This window comes from Cyprinus carpio, chromosome A20, assembly GCF_018340385.1.
Source record: "Cyprinus carpio isolate SPL01 chromosome A20, ASM1834038v1, whole genome shotgun sequence".
Classification (NCBI taxonomy): Eukaryota; Metazoa; Chordata; class Actinopteri; order Cypriniformes; family Cyprinidae; genus Cyprinus; species Cyprinus carpio.
In genome coordinates this window covers 26149675-26172546 of record NC_056591.1, presented here as the reverse complement: position 1 = coordinate 26172546, position 22872 = coordinate 26149675, and the positions used below count along the sequence as shown (strand labels likewise).

Here is a 22872-nt window from a genome sequence, read left to right as displayed (position 1 = left end):
AATGCACTGTAATTAAATCATTATAAAATCGTCTTCAAAACTAAAAAACTGATCATAATATGAGTGTCAATACATTTAGAAATGAGTAGATTAACATGGGTGGATTTGCACTTGAAAAATGACAGCTTTCTGCGGTTGAAACAACATACCTTCTGATGTTAGTCATGTTTATTTGGTGCTGTAGCTAGTAGTAAAGAAGACAAGATGATCGGTTCATGTCAGTGTTAATTTTGGCAGGCGTTTTTGATTTAGTCTTAGTCTTAGTCTTGAGACGAAAATGCTTAATAGTCTTAGTCACATTTTAGTCATTTGAGTCTTTCATAGTTTTAGTCTAGTTTTAGTCGACGAAAAGTCATTGCATTTTAGTCAACTTTTAGTCACTACTTTTAGTCAATAGTTTTAGCCAAACTGTAGTTACCAGAATTTATTTTGGTAGCGATTTTATATGTAGTTTTCAAATTAAAATAATCATTAATTCTTCTCTCTTTAGACCAAAATCAATAAAGCTTATGAGAAATTTGAATCAAGGACTGAATTTGGAAAATCTTGAATAAATTATGACAATTTTCATTTTTGGGTGAACTTTCTCTTTAAGTGAAAAAGGAGCCACTTAGCAAAATAGTATATATATATATTTATAATTTAATATATATATATATATATATATATATATATATAGTTTAAAGAAGCACAATAAGACAAATACAATAGAGATACAAATTAAACTCATTTTTCAGATACTGTAGGTTTTACTTAACATGTATACATTTATTAACATCTTTTGTTGGTTAACATTAATGACAGATTTAATTTGGAATGCTGTCCTTTTAAGACGGAAGGCATGCATGAAATACTGACACACGTTCAGCTTTTCACCCACCTGTTCACGTTCACCTAATCCATAACCTACTGTATTTCCGTGAGATACTCTACACGATAAACATTTGGACTGCTGTGTGTGTATTTGAGCGCTGAGAACTGATTGTGCGCTGTATATGAGAACTGAGGAAGTGGGGCGTGCGCGCGCGCGACAGAGAGAACACTTCTATCAGCATGATTTCGCCTATCCCGCCTTCACTAACTTTAAGTTAATCGACAACGAATTGTGACTCCCGGGAAAAACGGGCCGTCTGGTTACCTCATCCCTACCCCTTCGGGTGCTGAGGCCATTGTTTCAGATCGCTAGTTCGCGTTTAGTCTATCCATCCACTGCGGCTGCTATACTGATATTCAAACGCCCCTTATCTGATCGCAATCCAATGACGCACATTTTGAAAGACAAAAGCCTATAGGATGCATTTTGAATGTCTGGTAGTCCTCAAATAACATTATAGTCCAGTCTCGTCTAGTTAACGAAAACGCGGCATAAATTTCGTCATAATTTCGTCATCAGATATTATTTTTTGCTCGTCAACGTCTCGTCTTCGTCACAGAAAAAATGTTCGTTAACGAATATTTTTCGTCGTCGTCTTCGTTAACGAAATTAACACTGGTTCATGTTCCGCTTGAACTGAGGCACTACAGTGATCTGTCACAACTGTATTTATTATTTAAATTCCTTTAAAAAATGACAAAATTTGAAAGCTGAGCATTTGTTTCATACCAGAAGTTACTTGCTGTTACGTAAATCATCTATTAATGATAATGTCATATCGATTCGAGTTAAAAGTTTCACTGTTTCTTTGTCACTAAGGTGAGTTTTTGTGCGTGTACTCAGCTCATGAATATTTAATGAGGCAATGTTGTTTAATTTATGATTGGTTACATTCTAGCGCTGCATTGCTTCAGATCTGGAGCTGAGCTTTATAACTCTTCATAACTGGTTAAAAGTGGTGCAAAGCACCTTTCAAAATTGTGAAACATTCACTCTAAACCTGTGATTAGTCATAAGGTAAAAGGATTTTTTAGCTTTGTGTCGTTCTGACTTTGGGCTGTAATTCTTGTATTATATGAATAATTTCTAGATTATTTGTGAATTAAGCTGAGTCATTCTCATATGAAGACAAGTTTTTCTCTTTCTCTCTTTCATCTGCTCCATTACTTCATTATTCAGTTCATTACACACTTGAGCCATTTGATTTTTCTGCACTGGCCTCTTCTGCTGATGACACTCAAAGTTCACTGGACACACACACGTTTTGCATTAAACCTGAGCTTTGTACTTCATTACATTCACATTTATGCATTTAGCAGATGCATATCTAAAGCAACGCTGTGTGTTCCCTGGGAATTGAACCCATGACCTTTTGCACCGCTATACCATGGACTAGGTGTGTTCCCCCCAACTGGGAATAAAAATGGCTGAACCCCATGACCCTTTTGCACCGCTAATGCAATGCTCTACCACTGAGCCACTTCTTAGTCATTTATTTAGAATTCTTATTATTATATAATATATAATTATATAAATATAATATAAAATAGTACAAAATTAAATAAAAATAGTAATAATAATAAAAATGGCAATAATAATAATAAATACATTTTTCTATATTTATATTGTATATTCCTTTAACATATCTATATTTTTATAATTTGTATATTGTATGATACTTGTATATTATTTCAGTTTTTTTTTATGATGGAAACCTTGGCTAGGCAGACTTGTAGACCAACATATTAAAAAAATAGGCAAAAAGTGTGTTCTTGTTGTGCTCCAGTTGTTTTGTAAGTACATTTGTTAAGCATCCAGCACTGTGAAATCAGTCTATTATCTGTCCAGATGTAATTCTGTTGTCCCCGTAAGCCTTTTGGTTTTGTAAAGTGCTTGTGTCTGTCCACACGTGCGTCTGTAACAGATGTCCCATCTACTGATCTCTCTTACGCAACACGCAAATACATTTGAAAGATTACAGGATTAGAGGTTAATTGCATTATATTCTAACATGATGGCAAGCAATATTCATCCAACTCAACTTCACTGGTTGAACTTTAATGTGTAACTCGTCTGTCATGAATGATGCTTCAGATCAACCAGCTTTTGAGAAGACATTTGATTCCAATTTTCTAAGCGATCTATGGAAGCTTTTTTCCATCTCACAATTCGGACTTTTTCCTATATAAATTCAGAATTGTGAGAGATAAACACAGAATTTAGACAGAGAGATAATTTCTTAGAAAAGTCTGATTTGCTCTCGTTCAGCGTTCCGTGAATTAAAATGTGAATGTGTAGGACACTTATCATGTAAACTTGCAATTATGAGAAAAAAGTCTGTATTTGTGAGATAAAATGTTGCAGTTACCTTTTTTATTTCTTGTTCTGTGATGGAAACACAAAAATATGTTAGCTATAAACTCAGAGAAAAAAGTCAGAGTTGTGAGACACCATGTAGATATAAACACACAATTGCAAGATATAGCTATTATAGATATAGATATTATAGATATTGTATTAATTAAAATGTATAAACTCAGAATGATGATATCAACGCAGAATTTATAGTATAAGAATTGCAAAATAAAAACTTCGAATTGCGATTATATAAATGCAGAATGCGACATATAAATCTAGAATTGTGAGATATGAACTCAGAATCGCGAGATATAAATACAGAATTGTGAGAAATAAACAGAATTCTGACATATAAACTCAGTATTGCGATATGTAAACGCAGAATGGCAAGAAATAAACAGAATATATATAAACTCTCCATTGCGAAATGAAAACTTTGAATTGCGATATATACAGTAAATGCAGAATTGCCAGATACTAACTCAGAACTGCAAGAAATAATGCAGAATTGCGGGATATAAACTCAGAATTGAGATATAGACTGAATTGCGAGAATGTATGATTGGAATTGTGAGATAAATAGTTGCAGTTACCATTATTTCCGATTCTGTGAGGGAAACAGGCTTCCATAGAAATCAGACTTATGACTTTCACTTACAAACCCGCTGATGAGTTACACAGCAAGGTTTAACACTGAAATGTCCCAAACCACAAATTATTGGAGGAAAGCTCCAAGGTCATGCTATTGATCATCCATCCGTTCATATCTAATGATTTGCTGAAGCGCATGTTCCTCTTTACTGATAATCTTGACATCTTTGGCTCTCGTGTATTACAATGTAGGACACTTATCTTCACATTATTGGAAGCTGCATACTCAGACGGGAGATTCATGCTTAGCTAATGGCCTGCGATGATCGGTACCTGGAGAAATGCGACGAGCCAAAACACTGCAGCCAAACGTCTGTTTAACCTCGACACAATGGAGCAGTGAGTCTCCACACTGAGCTATTGTGATAGAATTCATGATGAGCACAGATGAGTGTGTGTCTCAGGAGAACATGACGTGTTCACGCTCACACATGACTGACATTCTCATGAAGTAATGTGCAGAAACACAAACACGTTTAGGGAAACTGAATCAGTTCTGTTCCAGTTCACATAGTGCAATTATTGTACATATCTGCAATGTTGAACTATTCTTGTTGTATAAAATATGAACTGTATGCTGGGCACATTGTACAAATTTCTGCATTGCATGCTACAGTATCCCACAATGCAATTTGTTTACTTTATCTTCCAAGTCCATTGTAAAGAATGAACCAGAAGTAATAGTATTTTTAACATCTTTTTCTTGAATTACTATGTATGACAGCATTTTAGTGCTGCACTGTAAAAAAAAAATCGTAAAATAACGGTAAAAAGTCTGGCAGCAAAGTTGCCAACCACTTACCGTCAAATTACAGTAAACAACCTTAAATTATTTTACAGAAAAATTTTGTTTTTTGAAAACGGATATTTACCGTAAACATTTTCTGTATTTTTACAGTCAAACTGCTGTAGAAAGAAAAAAAAATCTCATAAAAAAAATCTCGGTTGAATGTTAAATGAATGTATAAATCTGTATAAAAACTTAAAAATATTGCAGAAATACCTTAAAATTACATAATTAAAACAAAGACTTCTGTATTAATACAGTATTATTTGATATATTTTTAAGATAATCCAATCCTTCTACAAGAACTCCTTGTCAAAGTAAAGACTTTTCTATGTAAAACACATAGAAAATGTTGTATAAATACCTTCAGATACCTTAATTTAAAGCCCAATACCAGTATATTGATCGATTTAAACTTTTATTTTATTTCATTATTCAATATATTTACAGTAAATTCCTGTTAAATATTGGTTTTTTATCCTGTACAAAAAAAAACAAGATCTTGTGATATTAAGTTTCGGAAAACATATTTTTAACTGTTATTGCTTTATATAAACATTATTTGACGGTAATAACAAGCAACTCTCCAATATTTCTACATATTTTTACCATTTAAATACGTGGGTTTACTTTATATAAACATTATTTGACAGTAATTACAAGTAACTCTCCAATATTTCTAAATACTATTACCATTTAAATATGGTAGTTTAAATTATATAAACATTATTTGACAGTAATTACAAGTAACTCTCCAATATTTCTAAATACTATTACCATTTAAATACGGTAGTTTACTTTATATAAACATTATTTGACAGTAATTACAAGTAACTCTCCAATATTTCTAAATACTATTACCATTTAAATACGGTAGTTTACTTATATAAAACATTATTTGACAGTAATTACAAGTAACTCTCCAATATTTCTAAATACTATTGCCATTTAAATACGGTAGTTTACTTTATATAAATATTATTTGACAGTAATTACAAGTAACTCTCCAATATTTCTGCATATTTGTACCATTTAAATACGGGGGTTTACTTTATATAAATATTATTTGACAGTGATAACAAGCAACTCTCCAATATTTCTACACACTTTAACCATTTACGTACAGGGGATTACCTTATATAAACATTATTTGTAGTAATTACAAGCAACCCTCCAATATTTCTACATATTTGTACCTTTAATGTATGGGGCTTTACCTTATAAAAACATTTTTATTATGGTAATTATAAGCAACTTCCCAAAATATCTATATATCTACATACGTTTACCATTAATATATGGGGGTTTACCTTATATAACCAATACTTGACAGTAATTACAAACACATTAATGTACCATTAATGTACAAGGGTTTACTTTAAACAACATATTATAGTGATTAAAGGCAACTATCCAATAAATCTATATACTTTTACCATCAATGTATGAGGTATACTTTATATAAACATTGCTTTATACTAATTAAAATCAACTTTCCAATATATCAACATGACATTTACTCAATGTATGGGTTCACTTTATATAAACATTAATGGACAGTAATTACAAGCAATTCTCCAATATATGTAAAAATACACATGTTTATTTTATGTAAACAATATTTGATAGCAATTACAAGCAACTGTCCAATATATACAACATACTTTTTCCATTACGGCATGGGGTTTACTTTATATAACCACTGTTTCACAGTAATAATAAGCAACTCCGATATATATACAGACCTTCCTTGTAAGTGCATGGGACTAACAACTTTATATGAACATAATTTGACAGTAATAACAAGCAACTCCAATATATCTACAGACTTTTCTTATTAGTGCATGGGATTTACTTAATATAAACATTATTTGACAGCAATTACAAGCAACATTCCAGTTTATGTCCACACATTCCGTATTAGTTATATGGTGTTTTGAATGTACAAAAACCGGAAGGTCTATGTTAAGAGCATTTGCATCAACAACTTTTTCACTAAATACATAAATTTTTCTGACATTTTACAGCAATGTCCCATCCTTTCATTGCAGATCCCCATTTGAGATGTATATTTTCCCCTCGAAAGAAAAATGTTAAGTCATGTGAGTGATTCCTTTCAGAGTGAACACAGTGAATCTGACTGCAGTAGATGTGAAAGTTTGAATAAAAGTGTGATGTTAATTCAGCCATAGCACATACCTGTATTTACTTCCTATTTTCGGTCGAAGTCCACAGTAGTCAATTGTCAAGTTCTCCACTGTTGCTTAGTTACTTATGATCACGCGCGTGAACTCGACAATCGACTTCTGTGTACTTCGACAGGAAGTAAATACAGGTATGAGCTAGGGCTGGGCGATATATCTAACGATATGATCATGCGCATCTAGTCAGTAAATCTGGTTCCTTGATTACCGCTAAATCGCCATCACCTGCTTTCAAATGGAGCGGCATTTAATAGACAGAGCCGTAGATCACTGACAAGCCAAGCAATATCGCGTTCATTATCCCAGATGTATCGCCTTCGATAATCAACGCGATATTGCGTAGCTTGTCAGTGAACTACGGCTCTGTCTATTAAATGCCGCTCCATTTGAAAGCAGGTGATGGCGATTTAGCGATAATCACGGAACCGGATTTACTGACTAGATGCGCATGATCATATCGTTAGATATATCGCCCAGCCCTAATATGTGCGCTGGCTGAATTAACATCACTTTTATTCATATCTTTCACATCTACTGCACTCAGATTCACCGTGTTTACTCTGAAAGGAATCACTCACATGGCTGGGCACTTGTAATGACACATCAAGGATGTTAAGAGGCTAAAAGCAGGTTTAAAACTTGCCCCATTTAAGTCAACAGGGTGCAAATTTTAAAAAGAGGATAACACAGTGTAGGCAACACCAATTTTTGTCGTTGTTCTCTGTACTGACAGCACTCCAAATTTACAAAAAAAATTAGCTCAATGTTAAAATTGACCGGAGTTCTCCTTTAACAAGCGGCTCCAGATTTTACACGTGATAACATCACAGTTTGAGTCTTCTCTAGTTTGTGGCTTTGGGAGAGAGTAGCTCATGTTCACAACAGAAAAACTATAAATGCCCAAAAAGTTTATGGGGTTAGATTTCGGTCACAATTCTGCGTGCGCAAGATCACATTTTGAGCATGCGAATGGGCATTTCGCACGTTTGTGAACCGAGTTTTGCGGAGAAATATCTGTCTCTCAGATAATAAAATATTTTGAGCGTACAAAAATCAATTTTGCTTTTAAAATAAATATTTGGATGTGCGCAGATGTTCTCTTTCGCATGTGCAAAGTTTCACTTTCTTGCTCCTCTCATACCAGCCCTGAGTGCTCTCTAAGCGCAGACGGCTCGCTTGCTGCGACACAACCCAGCGTTAAAATATGCCATAATTCCAGCCAATCAGAGATGAGGCTGCTAAATTGTGATTGGCTGGCTTGACAATCGATCACAAGACTCCCTGCATCACCGACCGTGGAAGAGGAAAAATACATGGTGGGAAGATGTTTTGTTTAATTTGTTTAAATGGTTAGTTAACCCAAAAATGAAAATTCTGTCAGTAATTACTCACCCTCATGTTGTTCCAACCCCGTAAGACCTTCGTTCATCTTCGGAACACAAATTAAGATATTTTTGATCAAATCTGAGAGCTGGATCACTCCACCATAGAATTCTATAGACGTTATAACTTGCTGGACCCAGAAAATGTATTAAAGCCATCTTTAATATAGTCCAAGTGACTACAGTGGCTCAATCTTAAGTTTATAAAGTGACGAGAATACTTTTTGTGCACAAAAAGTAAAAAAATAAAAAATAACGACTTTATTCCACTATTCATTTCCTTCTCTCTGGGCCTCGAATGTTTTCACAAGGAAAGATACTACGTGAAAACACTCGAGGCCCAGAGAGAAGGAAATGAATAGTGGAATAAAGTTCTTTTTTTTTTTTTTTTTTTTGAACAAATATTCTTGTCGCTTTATAAACTTAAGATGTAGTCACTTGGACTATATTAATGATGTATTTAATACATTTTCTGGGCCAGCAAGTTATAACGTCTATAGAAGTCTATGGTGGAGTGATCCAGCTCTCAGATTTGATCAAAAATATCTTAATTTGTGTTCCGAAGATGAACGAAGGTCTTACGGGGTTGGAACAACATGAGGGTGAGTAATTACTGACAGAATTTTCATTTTTGGGTGAACTAACCCTTTAATGGCTTGAACACTTCAATTTAAGTTCAAATGTCAAATCAAATCGTACTATTACTGTACATAATGGCATGTCCCAGTGTTTCCTACACCTCAAGTGTTAGTTCTAACTCCTTTCTGAACTTCAAGTTATTTAATTAACATTAATGAAATATGAATGTGACCGAGCTGGAGTCTCAAATGTTACACATTTTCAGAAATGAAGATGGACAGACTTTTCCCCCTTTTAATGAGATAAGTGTGTAAAAACGGTACATCACTCGCATCAGAATAAAAAAAACCCATCAAATATAGGCCTACAAAGAAATGCAATGTAATAACGTTAAAATAATAATCTACTTCATATCCTTGTAATTATTTAAACAAAAACATTCACTGCAGAGATGTTCTATAAAAACAACTATCGTACAAAAAAAATATATACTGTATTTTCTTATATACTATTTAGGATGGATAGTGTGCACATTGGGATGCAGGCTTGTTCCCCCTCAATTTGATCTGACATCTGAAAAATACAGCAGTGATGTGGATATTAATCATTTTAAAATGTGCGCTTTATGTGGGTCTTTTCCAGGAGTATGACGCGTTGATGAAGTATTAGACATGTATTTGATATTTGTTTTAGTTAAATTTAAATGTTATATTAATTAAAGGTGCTCTAAGTGATGTCACACGTTTTTTAGGCCAAAACATCTTTTGTCACATCCTGCAAACATCTCCTCACTATCCGCTAGCTGCCTGTCCCCTGAACACACTGTAAAAAAACACGGTCTCTCTAGACACCACAGGCTCCACAAACAACAAGAAAAACAAACTGGGCACACCTGCACCACGAAACATAACAAACTGTTACAGCCAATAACCGACAAGAAAGATTTGGGGGTGGGGTTTGGGGGGCTTAGTGCATGGATGAGGAGGAAGGAGGGTCTAGCTAGCCTCCGTTTTGTTTGACAACAATTCGAATGTCAACAAGAAGTTATGACTCCCGGCATCGCTTAGAGCACCTTTAAGTATCTGTCTTTACATTCCGAGTAATTCTGAAACGTTTTAACTTAAATCAAGAGACAGCTGTATGTGGGTCGCAGGTGTGTGTGTGTCGCATTGAACAGTACGTCGCGGCAGTTGTGTGTGGCCTTGCTATGCTGACCAGCAGCATTGAGGGGTACTATCTCTGGGTATGATCTGCAATGGAAAATGGAGCACGGCCAGAGCAGGTACTGGTAATAGAAAATGCACATAGGCTTAAAAAACACGGTCAAGTCCTTCAGTCAAAAAAAATAGAAGCTAAGTTCTTTCCAGTTACAAACAAACAAGTTCATATATAATCAGTATTAATATACAGATGTGAATGTTCATTTGGCAGATTGATATTCACCCACGTCCTTTCAGAATTCCAACAATGGCTATGATCCTCTGTAGTGGCTCTCACCAGGCCTTGTCCTGAAAAATAGATAAGATGTATCATGCTTGTAAAAATTCCTACACATCAACAGTGGCCACATTGTTTTGTTTTCAATTTACACACAATGGCAACTTTGCCTCCTACCCTCACAGCATCGGCAGAGCAGAGCCATTAGGTTGCCGCTTAACAATAATTGCAGTTTGGAACTTGAATGAAAATTGAGCATGAACAAACTTTGGCTCTATTACTAGTTATTAGTTATTATTAGTTATTACATGATTAAAAATGTAAACATACACTTAAAGCATGGCAATCCCATCAGAAATGTGTATCATAGCAAGGGAAGCACACAAAAAAAAAAGCCAATTGGTACACCAAAATCAAATAACCCTAACCCCATCAAATAATTTTACCTGCAGCAGCATTTATCCTATTATGAACACGTCTGAGGGTCTTTCCCTTAATGGTGTCCAGTGATTAAAGAAAGGACTGATGAAGGTGACATGAATCTCCCCTTTCAGTGCGCCACTTCAGCAGAAGAAAGACAAAAGGACAGAAAGTTACTCAGACTTTCTATCAGTAACATTATGAAAATCATACTTAATACTATCCTAGTGTAGGTTTTCGAACAGTACGTGGGTAAAATTGACTTACGCTGGTGAATCATGGGTCTTTCTGTTGGGTGTTCTCCCCCGATAAAAATCGTATTACAAAGCTTGATCTAAAAAAAAAAGAATAAACAAATATCTTTTCAATATCGTTATCAGTGTTTGAAGAGGTTATGTAAACATACTTCTAAAGAATAAATGACGGTTTTATCACTTTACACATTCCCACGCTTTTTTTACCTCTCATGCGTTTGAGTTTTAAACTAACGTTAGCTGACAACATAAACACATAACGTTAACTTACCAACAACAAAACACAGCAATGTCAGATGGTACTAACACATGAAATACATGCTAATATCGCTACGCTAATAGTGAAGCAGTACAAAAACACACACAGAGATAACTTATTTATCTTACGAGGTTGCAGTAACGTTAAGATGACAGTTAAGTTACCCGTGTCCCTAAACGTTAATGTTAGACTGTTAAGGACTGAAAAATGTTTCTCTTACCTGATATCGCCAGTATTTACAGACCACGTACGACCCCCTCCTCTGTTCACATTCCAGCTTTTGATCTTCATTGTCATATCAACTAATATTCGCTCAAAATGTAAGAATTCAACAGGCAGATATAAAATAATCCAGGTCTGACCGAGTAATCAACGCAAAGCAGCTGCTCCGACCGAGATTAACGGACATATTTTCAAATTTAAAATAGGCGCGCAGAGCCGCGCACATTCTCATTGGACAGTTTCCTTTAAAACAGACAGATTAACCAATCATGCTCTAGGTAAAACGGCGAAACAACCAATAACAATAGCAATAGTTTGCGCGAGTTAACATAACTGTGTATTAAGTTTAATTAGCAGTCTGTATTATTATTTAATTAATTGCTCAAATGACATGACAGTGTATGAATACAAATGTAATAATGCAATGTTAGGCAAGCGGACAAAATTGTAAATTCACACAAAATCACATAAGGCAAAAGGTTTCTGCTGCACTGCTCTCTTGAGGGTGAAACTATTATTGTTAATAATCATAATAATTATATTTTAACATATACATTGAAGAGCTGTTATGATCAAAAAATCATTAAATGCTAATTAATTATCATAATAATACGTTAAAAGGCAGAAACACTTCTAAATCAACGTTGAATTTTTTACAAGATCTGTACGTCAACATAATGTTTTCAACAACATACAACATAAATCTATATTTATGTTTTATGTTGTTGAAAACATTATGTTATTTCAACGTACAGATCTTGTAAAAAATTCAACGTTGATTTAGAAGTGTTTTTGTTAACCTTTTTCAACCATGATGTAGCATTAAATGTTATTTCAACATTGTTTCAACGTTGAAACAACAACTGACATTATTTCAATCATATTTCAACGTTGAAGGTAGGTCATGTGCCGGTTGGGTAAATATATTAAATTACCTTTAGTGATATCTAAAGCACAGAGGACTAGAAAAACAATTACGATGTTTGTTTACACGGTTGTGTAAATGTTTCAACCATTTTAATGTCTACAATTCCTTCACCCCCAGTTTACTAAAGCTCAAGTTTATGCTACAAGAGCCTTAGTTGAACTGTTGAGCCCCAGAATAAATTCCTAGTCTTTCACACATTGCTCACCTATTGTAAATTAAAAATATATAGCACCCCATTGTAAAGCTTTATTCATAGTGTGGCTGTTTGTTCCCATCAACCGAGGACTAATGATTTCACTGCAGTAAGGGGCTTGAATTTTGTTGAATATAGATTGACTTTGTGTCTTAATGCTTCAACGTTTTTAAAGTGGACATGTGTCAATATAGTCTATGGTCAATACGATAACAGAAAAACACTGTCAGGGCAGCATTTCAAACAGACAAAAAGGACAATGTCCTTAAAAGCCAAGCCAAAAGAGGACATATCAGCACACAAGATTCAAGAGTCCTTTCACACCAACAGGCAGACAGGCATTAGGAGGTTAGTGTCCAGCATTCTTGAGCCTGGTTGTATTGCGGAAAAACTGTCCCAAAGCATAATGATCAGAGATTTGAGGCTGCAGCACCACTTGCCAGACAGCAGCAGCTGAAACAGTCCACAGGTGGGGGCTGAAAATGTTGCCACTCAATTTTTTCCTCTGCCACTTATGAAATTTTTACAGAACACTTCATAATTGTAAAGACTGAGTAAGCGCCTGACAGTAGAAACACTGGATATATGATGCATAAACAATCAATGACTATTCTTGATTTAAGAATTTTATATTAAACTTAAGCTGTGCAATTATTTCCTGTACAATAATTGTATATTTAGTTACACTGCAACAATACCTCCTGCTGTAGTCATCCATCTTTCAAGGCAATATTTTAGATTTGTGTCTGTAGTATAACACACAGTAATTATTGTTCAATTTTTATTTACAGCATATCTGCATGAAAGGTAGCCTACATAGCTGTTTTTTTATTTTTATTTTATGTATATATTTTTTATCTATCACTCTTGTATCTGCACTTGTTGAATCTTAAGCTGAAGTGGCCAGCAAAGTTTATCTTTGCTTCTGAAAAATAATATTTCTTAATTGTATATTTCTGCATTGGTGGCAGGGGACTTGGAAGTTTTAAATTTACCCTGTATTTGATAGGTGTGAGGTGCTAATTTCATTCCTGTCTGCATGCCATGTAACTGACATCAGAAGCCAGAGTTGATAAGACACTACAGACATCAGCAAATAGGTACTGGAAAAAGAGCCCCAGGCCAGCATCTTTAATAGACTTTGGGGCTCATGGGCCCATGGACTCCGTGAAAGTGGGATGAAGATCGCAAGATGGCCATTAATGACTGAAGTCAAAGACTTCTAACATGTCAGGGTAGTGCAAGCTTGTTTTACTCCATTCAGGCTGTCTGGCACTCTGGCTGTCTCTGTTCTAAATGCCCTCTGTGTACTGGTATTGTCATTCTGTATGTAGGCTATGTTAGGGGAGTGGGCCTATGCATGATGTGAACTGGCTGCATTGTACTTTTGCCAAATCATTCCTCTGACCAAAACATGATGATCATATAGTGGGATGTTGTACAATCATAAACATTCACTGATGAGTTTATCACAGACTTGGGCATGTGCACCATGCACTATTGGACTAAAACAGATACATCAAATCAATGTTTTCTCTGCACCAATTTTTAGGTGAAAAGGTGAAAGGATTTTCATTTATAAAAAAAATAATAATAATCTTTGGGCAAAAAAAAAAAAAAAAACTTCGTTAGGTTAGCAAATGCTGTTATGCTATTTTTTCATAACACTAGCTAAGTTTTACGTTTTACGCACCTAATCGCACTTACTCTTAACAGTAGCTCTGTTTATAATGATGACTTTAGTTGTCAAGGCACAAATTGCCTCTCTGAGGACATTAAAGTTTTCTAAGTCTAAGTCTAAGGTAACAAGCCATTGCTCAATTTGTCTTTTATTTATATTTTTTGCTAAGTTACTATGTCCCTTATCTTTCTGTTTTTGTATATTATAGAGAATCCAGATACAGCAGGACAGGATGATTTGTGAAAACAGGAAGAAACTGTGGTCAATATGTCAGTTTCACGATTACCAATGTAAATAATTTGTTAATATGTTAATTTGTTAATATGTAAAATGTTAATAATTGCATACATTCGGTTCGCTTATATGTTCCCAAGCATTAAAAGGTACATATATGTACCTTTTCCTTTAAAGGTTAAGGTACAATATCAAGAGCCAGCCCTGATTGGCTGCTTGATTTTCAAATTAAAAGAACGTCCAGTTGGCGGTCTTTCTTTCGGCGGAGACGAAGTCATAGCACGTAACAGGGCAGTAAAAATCAGCAGTGTAATATTAGCAGTGTAAAAAGTTATTAATTCCCAAAGATTTGAATTAACAATCCACAGTGTTAAACAGTACTCGTGTTCAGTGTTGTTATATGGTGTAATTTCACTTTTACACTAAAAGTGCGAAATAAAAGACCCGCCGAATTGTGCTGGACTCCGCCCTTCAGTGACTGCTGCCTCGCGAAGCGACAACGCCATCCTTTCTTCGAACGACCGAGACGGTAAGCTGGACTGCTTTTCTCTTGATAAAAGTACACTGGAAAAACATTTTTGTTGATAATTTAACTCGAAATATGATTTGGTGGTGAACACATTTAGAAATTACTAATCGCAAGTGTTTTTTCAGGTTCAGTGTTAAGGTCGTTCGTTAATTTATGTTATAACGTTATATGCTTTACGCTTCTTTTATTTTTAGTTGGTCGACACGTCCTCTCGCCTCTGTTCCCTCCTCGGCCTGGGGTTACTGCGAATCTGGCGCTGAAGACTGAAGCTGCTAACGTTATATTCGGTAGGTTTTCTACTAAAATGAGAGAATTCATTAAATGGTAAATGCATTTGTTTTTGAAAGCATTGAGTGCGGCATTTCGCTGTTTCCATGCTTTGAAACGGTAATAGTGTGAGTGTTAAACATTACGCGCTCTTTTTTGTGACGCACAACACCGTGTAGAAGTGTCCGTATCGCCGCTGCAGATGTGCAGTCTTTCTGCAGACAGAGCTGCTATAACGAGGAACATTTACCAAAAATTTGATTGACGTTATCTAATGCAAAAGTCTGAAATTAGAGCACGTTTAAAAACTTCTATTCGCTACTGTCTTGCGTTGCTTGTTCTCAGAGCTGAATATCATGTCTATCGTGTCGTCATATCTGCGTCAAGACACAAACGCGCTTCCGTGAAGTGTTTCTTATGACAAGTAACGTTTCGTTTATGCAAGTATCGTGAAAGTACGCAGCCCCGCACGTCACCTGTAGGAGAAAAACATACAATCCGTCCCGTCAGTTTGTAAACCGTACTCACGAATTCTTAAACCGTTCCCTCGGTTTAACAAAAAGTGTCGGTTTATAAACTGACGGGACGGATTGTATGTTTTTCTCCTACAAGTGACGTGCAGGGCTGCGTATGAATGTGAGTTAAAGGTAGGTGAAACTGTAAATCTTCAGTTGTGTTTCAAAGATAACAAAAGTCTTGGCTGAGTAAAACTGATGAACTTTTCATTTTTTAACGAATCCTGTAATAAAAGTATATGGCCATATGTGTCACCCGAGATGCTTGCTAATGTCAGGTTGTGAAAAGAGCCACTGTGTGACTACACAATCAACTTAGCAGAATGGTTCCTGAGAGAGATGTTGTCATTAATTGTTTTTCTTTTCTTTTTTTTTCAAGAAGCCTCAGAAGACCTTCAAGGATCCAGTTGACCTCTGAATCAGCTGTTAAGAAGTATGAAACAGATTGTCTAAGTTTAGGCTATATTTCAGAATAAGAATATCTATATTCATGTTGTATCTATATTCTGTGTTCATGCATTTTTTGCTGAATTTGTCATATCTGTTATTTAGAATGGGACAGTTATATTGCTTCAATTGGTCTCCTACTTCATTTGATTCCACCATCATTACAAGGCTGCAAGGGATCTGGAAAAAAGTCATACTGTCAAGCTGAAAAACCATCTTCAAAAAGGTACATTTGGACATTTCTGTCAATACCTATTGTCTGCCTAAAAATATTGCCAAATGGGTTGTATATGAAAAACACATTTAATATTAAAAAAAAAAAAACAGTTGGAGAGCTGACCTTGAGTGTTACTTTTGTCTTTTATCTGCAGGCACTAACAAGAACAGCTTGATTGTAGAGAAGAGTCCACACAGCCATACACGCTCACTGATGGGACGATGAGGAACATCATTCATGGATGCTACACAACTCAAATCTACACGTCATATTTGTTCATGTCTAGGTAAATTTGATGATTTTGTGTTTTATTAACTACTTTGTTTCTGTGCAACACTTAATGAATGTGACTGACTAATTAACCTCTACACATCTGGTATATGCTTTAAAGTTGCCACTTTGCCCATTTGTTCAATAAATGTTGAAATGTATACATCTGTCTGAAGACTTTCCTGATTTTGTCTATCCTTTTACATTAACTTTATTTTTATAATAATTAACATTATTTTTTTTGTTTGCACTGAAAAGAGGACATTATTAATTACGCTTAAAACAACAGCAGAGGTGTTTAAATACCCCATAGTGTAAAATTTGAACAACAATAGCATGTGTAACACTTTACACTTGGAGTGTAATTTTTCTAGACATTGTTTAAAATGAAATGTAAAATGTGAAAATGAAAAGGATTTAATTAAATTCTGATTTTAATTCAGTGTGTGTGTGTTATATTATATATTATATATATATATATATATATATATATATATATATATATATATATATATATATATATATATATATATATATACATACATACATACATACATACATACATACATACATACATACATATACACCTTTAGAAATAACTGCAAATTACAAGCTAAATACAAAACTTAGTTCTAGAATTTGCATTCAGAGATAGTTTGACAGCAATTCCAACACAGCACATATGAGACCAAATTGAAAAAGCTGAAATGAACCTATGTATACACTGCAGAACAAATATTCTTGGATCTTCTTGGGTGTCTTGGATCGTTAATTTCAATTACTATCAAAAATGCTTTTGGAAAATATACCTCATACATTAATGGCAGAAGTCTATAGATATATTGGATACATTGTTTTATAGTAAATAAAAGAAACTGTAAACTCCATACAGTCATAGGAAAAGTATGTAGATATATTGGATAGCTGCTTTAAATTAAAACAAAGTTTATATAAAGTGAACTATGAATTATTGGGAAAAGTATGTAGATATATTGGATAGTTGCTTTTAAGTATTATTATAAAACAATGTTTATATAAAGTAACCCTATACATTAATGGGAGAAGAATGTATATAAATTGGATAGTTGCGTTTAATTACTATAAAAGTGAGTTTATTCAAAATAAACCCCATACATTAATAAAGAAAGTTTGTAAATATATTGGATAGTTGCTTTTAATTACTATAAAAGTATGTTTATTCAAAGTAAACCCCATACATTAATGGGGAAAGTATGTAGATATATTGGATAAATGCTTGTAATTAATTACTGTCAAATATTGTTTATATAAAGTAATGACTATAAAAAAATATGGCTTTACAAGCTATTATAATGTGATCTTATTTTTCTACAGTTCAAAAACTAAATGTAACAGGAATTTAATATTAATATATTTGATAATCCCATAAAATAAAAACCTAAAGCTTTTAAAATACGGTATTTTAAGTAATGTTATTTAATTTTTGTGTGTTTTACATCTAATAAATCTGTACTTTGACGGGGAATTCTTGTGGATTTAATTGATAATGTTACGAATTTACCAAAGAATACTGTGTAAAAACAGAAGACTTTAATTAATTGTATAATTTTAAGGCATTTCTACAATAATCTCCAGTTTATATGCAGATTTATTCATTTGTTTAACATTCTACAGACATTTTTTAATGAGATTTTCTTTTCATTCTTCAGCAGTGGAACGGTAAAAAAACAGAAAATGTTTACAGTAAATATCTGTATTTAAAAAACAGAATTATTCCGTAGAATAACTTAAGGTTTTTTACTGTAATTTGACGGTAAGTGTTTGGCAACTTTGCTGCCAGACTTTTTACCGTTTTTTTACGATTGTTTTTTTACATGCATTTACCTTAAATTTAAGGTTTCACAGTAAAAAAACACATAGTTGTCTTAATTTTAAATATGTGAATTTTCTTGTCTTTTTACATAGAATTTAATGTAATTTAACATTCAAGCCAATTAAACAAAAGAATAATTCTGTAAAAAAGCCTATAATTTCTCATTATATGAATTTACAGATTATTACTTTTATTTTATGGTTAATGTTTTTAATAAAAGTTTTTTTCTGTATTTTAATGACATTTACACGTAATGTTAAACACAAAATATCAATAAAATAAAAAAAAAAAATTATATTTCTGTGAAAAAACTTTTTTTTTTTACAGTGTGTGTAAAACAATAAAATTAAATAAAATGATGAGAATACAGTCATAATATTTTAAGAACAAAGTCAAAGTTTATTAGGAATAAAGTCAAAATTATGAAAAATGTTGTAGCATTGTAAGATTAAAGATTAAATCCTAAAGTAGATTTAACTAAATCATAAACATTAATTTCTTGCATAAAACAATGATTTTTACAGTGATTTTTGTTTTTATTGCATTTCTACGACTTTATTCTCAAATTGCTATGTTCTGGTCATTTTGACTTTATTCTCAAAATATTAGTAATTTAATCTTACAAAATTACGACTTTATTCTTGTAATTTTTACTTTTATTCTCAAAATATTATGACTTTATTCTCATAATCATATATTTTTTAATTCTGTCAGAACTTTTTGATCATATACTAAAAATTGTTTTTACATTAAATTAGATAACACCGTTTATTTCACAGGTAACTGGACTTTCTGAATTCAATTAAGTATAATTTCTACTCATGCACTTACTATTTTTAAGAAATCGTGTATATTATGCAGTGTTTACAAAAAATAAAAAATATACAAAAAAAAAAGTAAATAAATAAATAAATCAATATGTTTTATGTAAATGTTATGTCCCATAAATGGTGAAGAACAAAGTAGATATATACAAAACATACAGTAAATATATAAATAAATTAATATGTTTTATTTTTATTCAGAAAGTGCTCGTTAAGTTGTTTAAAAGTTACAGTAAAGACATTTATAATGTTACAAAAAGATTTATATTTCAAATAAATGCTTTTCTTGTGAACTTTCTGTTCATCAAAGAATCCTGAAAAATAAAAAGTATCACAGTTTCCACAAAAATATATTCGTCAGCACAACTGTTTTCAACATTGATAATAATTAGAAATGTTTCTTGAGCAGCAAATCATCATATCAGAATTATTTCTGAAGATCATGTGACACTGAAGACTGGAGTAATGATGCTTAAAATTCAGCTGCGCATCACAGGAATAAATTACATTTCAAAATATATAAAAGTAGAATATGGCTATTTTTAATTTTAAGAATATTTCACAATATTACTGTTTTTACTGTATTTTTGATTAAGAAGTGTGGCAGTAAACAATCATTTTTCTTTTGTACCTCAACCAAACACAGCTAAACTGCTGCTTTTATTTGCTTGTTTTAAATGGTTAATGTTAACTGGTTCTAGTGCACTTGGTGTCTTTTGTTTTATTACACAATGCCTCGTTATGTAAAGCTGTACTGTTTCTCTTCTGTCATGTCTGGATTTCACTGTGATTATTGTTACTCTAATTACGAGTTTAATCACATTAACATAATCAGAGTATTCAGTTAACATGAGCTCTGGTTTAACAGCACTGCTTTAATCACATTATAAAAGTGCTTGTAAATCGTCAGTGTGAAAGCAGACAGACAGGTGATTTATTGATCGTTTCAGATGAAGCTCTAATCATTGCATCCCTTCGCCGTCCTTGCTCACGTTTTCAGACGAGGAATATTGATGTGCTCCCTGCAAAACTAAGAGCACACATGATGAGTGGCCGCTTAATGAATCCGTTGCCTGAAATGGAGCATAAAAGTCACCTTCACCTGTCCAGGAGTTTAATCTATATGCTGCTATTCTTAGAGGTGGCTGAGGAGAGACAGTGTTGACTCATGGTGAAGGACGGGATGCTTTTGCATGTTCTGGCATTTATAATGACGTCCCGCTGCACAGGGGTTATCTGAGGCCTTGTGGAAGTCAGCTGTGGTTGGAATAGCATGCTGTCATAGTACTTTTTGCAGTATGTATGATGTGCACAGTATGTGAATGTTCTGTATACATGGAATACCTGAATGACATACAATATTTGCTAGAATGTGCTGAACACCATCAGAGTGTGAAAAATGTGACTGTGAAAAATACTGTATCCCACAATGGAATGGACCCAGCTTGACCTTGAAGTCTAAACTATTTTTTGATTATATTTTATTATATATTTATTTATTTTATTATATTTATATATATATATTTTTACATTTTATATTTAATTTAAAAAAAATTTACATTAAATTTTTTTATTTTAAATTATACATTTATTTATTCATTTGTATTTATTTGTTTAGTTATTCATATTGTATTTTATTTTTATTTAATTTTAAGAAATTAATTATTAATACATTTCATTATTTATTGTTCTAATGCATTACACATCTTGTAACTTTAGTTTAATATCAAATATATATATATATATATATATATATATTACACTAGCTTCAAACAAACAAGTGGCTCATTTAATCAAGTTTTTATGCTATCTTTTGTATAAAATACAATAAATGAAATACATATTGAAAATACAAAATATATTATTTTACAAGATATTGACATAGAAGCAGATCAGTTTGTTTTTATTTTATTTATTCATTCATTCTTTCATTTAATTGCATATCATTTTACTTTATTTATTATTAAACTGTTGTTATTCCTGTAGCTCATAAAAGTAATGACACAAACAACAAGATCATGTGTTTATTTTCCAAGAAATGCATTAACTGATAAAAAAAAAAAAAAAAACTTTGAATGCAATGCAAGTAAATGTTTAGCATTGAATAAGCATACTGCATACTGTGCGGTATATAATGTATTTACAGTATACTGTATTTATTTATATAAATGCAGTGCAATAGCAATGCAATAACAACTGTACAATTTATAAATATAAGCCGCAATCTGAGTCAGAAGATGTCGGGAAACTGTGTTTGTTCATTTGTCACTGAAAATGGTCAGTGCACACCATTTGTGTTAAGACATCTTGCATTAAATCTGATTGAAAAATAATCAAAATGATAACTGGAATGTGTCTGCTGAATTACACATGCAACATAGGGAAGTTGTTACATTGTTTCACATGCTATTTAAATAATGCAGTGTACAGTATATGCTTTGCACAAATTTACACAAACATTCACTCAGATTTTTTGTCTCCCACTTTTGCACTGACAGCTCAGACCGAACGACTCGTTTCTGTGAGTTCAGATGTTTTTCAGATATCAGTGATCTGGGAGGACAAAGGATGTCACGTGAACACGCAGCAGATGGATAGCTGTGCAAACATGTCATCAAAAGTGGCATTTCCACATGCTCTAAACATCCTGAATGCTAAACTTTCCAGCTCAGCTCATTTTTCTGTCTTGACTCTGAGTTTAGTCATATTCAGTGGTGTTTATCCTTCTCCAGTTCAACTAGCTGTGAGCAAGAAATCTCTCTTCTGTTTATGCATCAGCAACTTATTCATGAAAAAGTGATTAATTCCTGGCTTTATGTTAAACGGTTCTGTTTGCGGATGGTGTGTGTCTGTGTGTTTATGATCACCAAGGAGTATTTTATGCTTCTTAGGATACTGTGGTGGTCTTAGAAACAGGCTGTAATCAGTCAGAAAACATGTCACCTCTTCTCTCCAAGATAAAGGTCTAAGAATTTGTTTAGCCAACACTGAACAATAAACTGCATAGAATTGGAGCAACGGCAAAGCAAAATTTAAAAAACAACTCAAAACATCTTAGCAACCACACAGCAACACTCTTGCAACATTCCAGAACACCCCAGCAAATGCATAGCAACACTCAGAAACATTTAACAACTGCATAGCAATGCCCTAGCAACCGCAAAGCAACATTCTAAAAACAATTCAGAACATTTTAACAACCACATGGTGATATCTTTCCTGCAAACCCATGGGTTTGTTTCTCAGGGAAATTCAGAATGTTGTTTCACCTCAAAAAAATTAATTAATTCCTCTGTATTTTTGTCTTGTTTTCCATTGCACATGTCTAAACACTCTTAAACCAAGATACAGTTACCTGAGAAGCAAAATGACAAGTCATTAAGTCTTGTTTTCTGAAAAATGTATCTGAATAAGTGAGTTTATGCTTAAAACAAGAAAAAAAAAGATATGTTGTGGGGTCAGAAAAATAAACTTAATGAAAATTCTGT

At 33.2% G+C, this 22872-nt stretch overlaps 2 long non-coding RNA genes and 1 pseudogene across 3 annotated transcripts; 2 read left to right on the top strand and 1 right to left on the bottom strand.

The window, feature by feature from the left end:
- Nucleotides 1-22872, top strand: part of LOC109064020 — a 53573-nt pseudogene that overhangs the window by 12607 nt on the left and 18094 nt on the right.
- LOC109069802 lies at nucleotides 10156-12105 on the bottom strand. 2 transcript variants are annotated; one of them, XR_006162826.1, is made up of 4 exons: nucleotides 11426-12105; nucleotides 10960-11026; nucleotides 10719-10833; nucleotides 10156-10343 (listed from the first exon to the last, which is right to left on the bottom strand). It is a non-coding gene; the product is annotated as an uncharacterized LOC109069802 (long non-coding RNA). The 2 variants fall into 2 exon arrangements; XR_006162825.1 differs by having other exon boundaries at nucleotides 10719-11026.
- LOC109091760 lies at nucleotides 14945-16869 on the top strand. The gene is made up of 5 exons (XR_006162822.1): nucleotides 14945-14992; nucleotides 15187-15279; nucleotides 16154-16207; nucleotides 16327-16447; nucleotides 16593-16869. It is a non-coding gene; the product is annotated as an uncharacterized LOC109091760 (long non-coding RNA).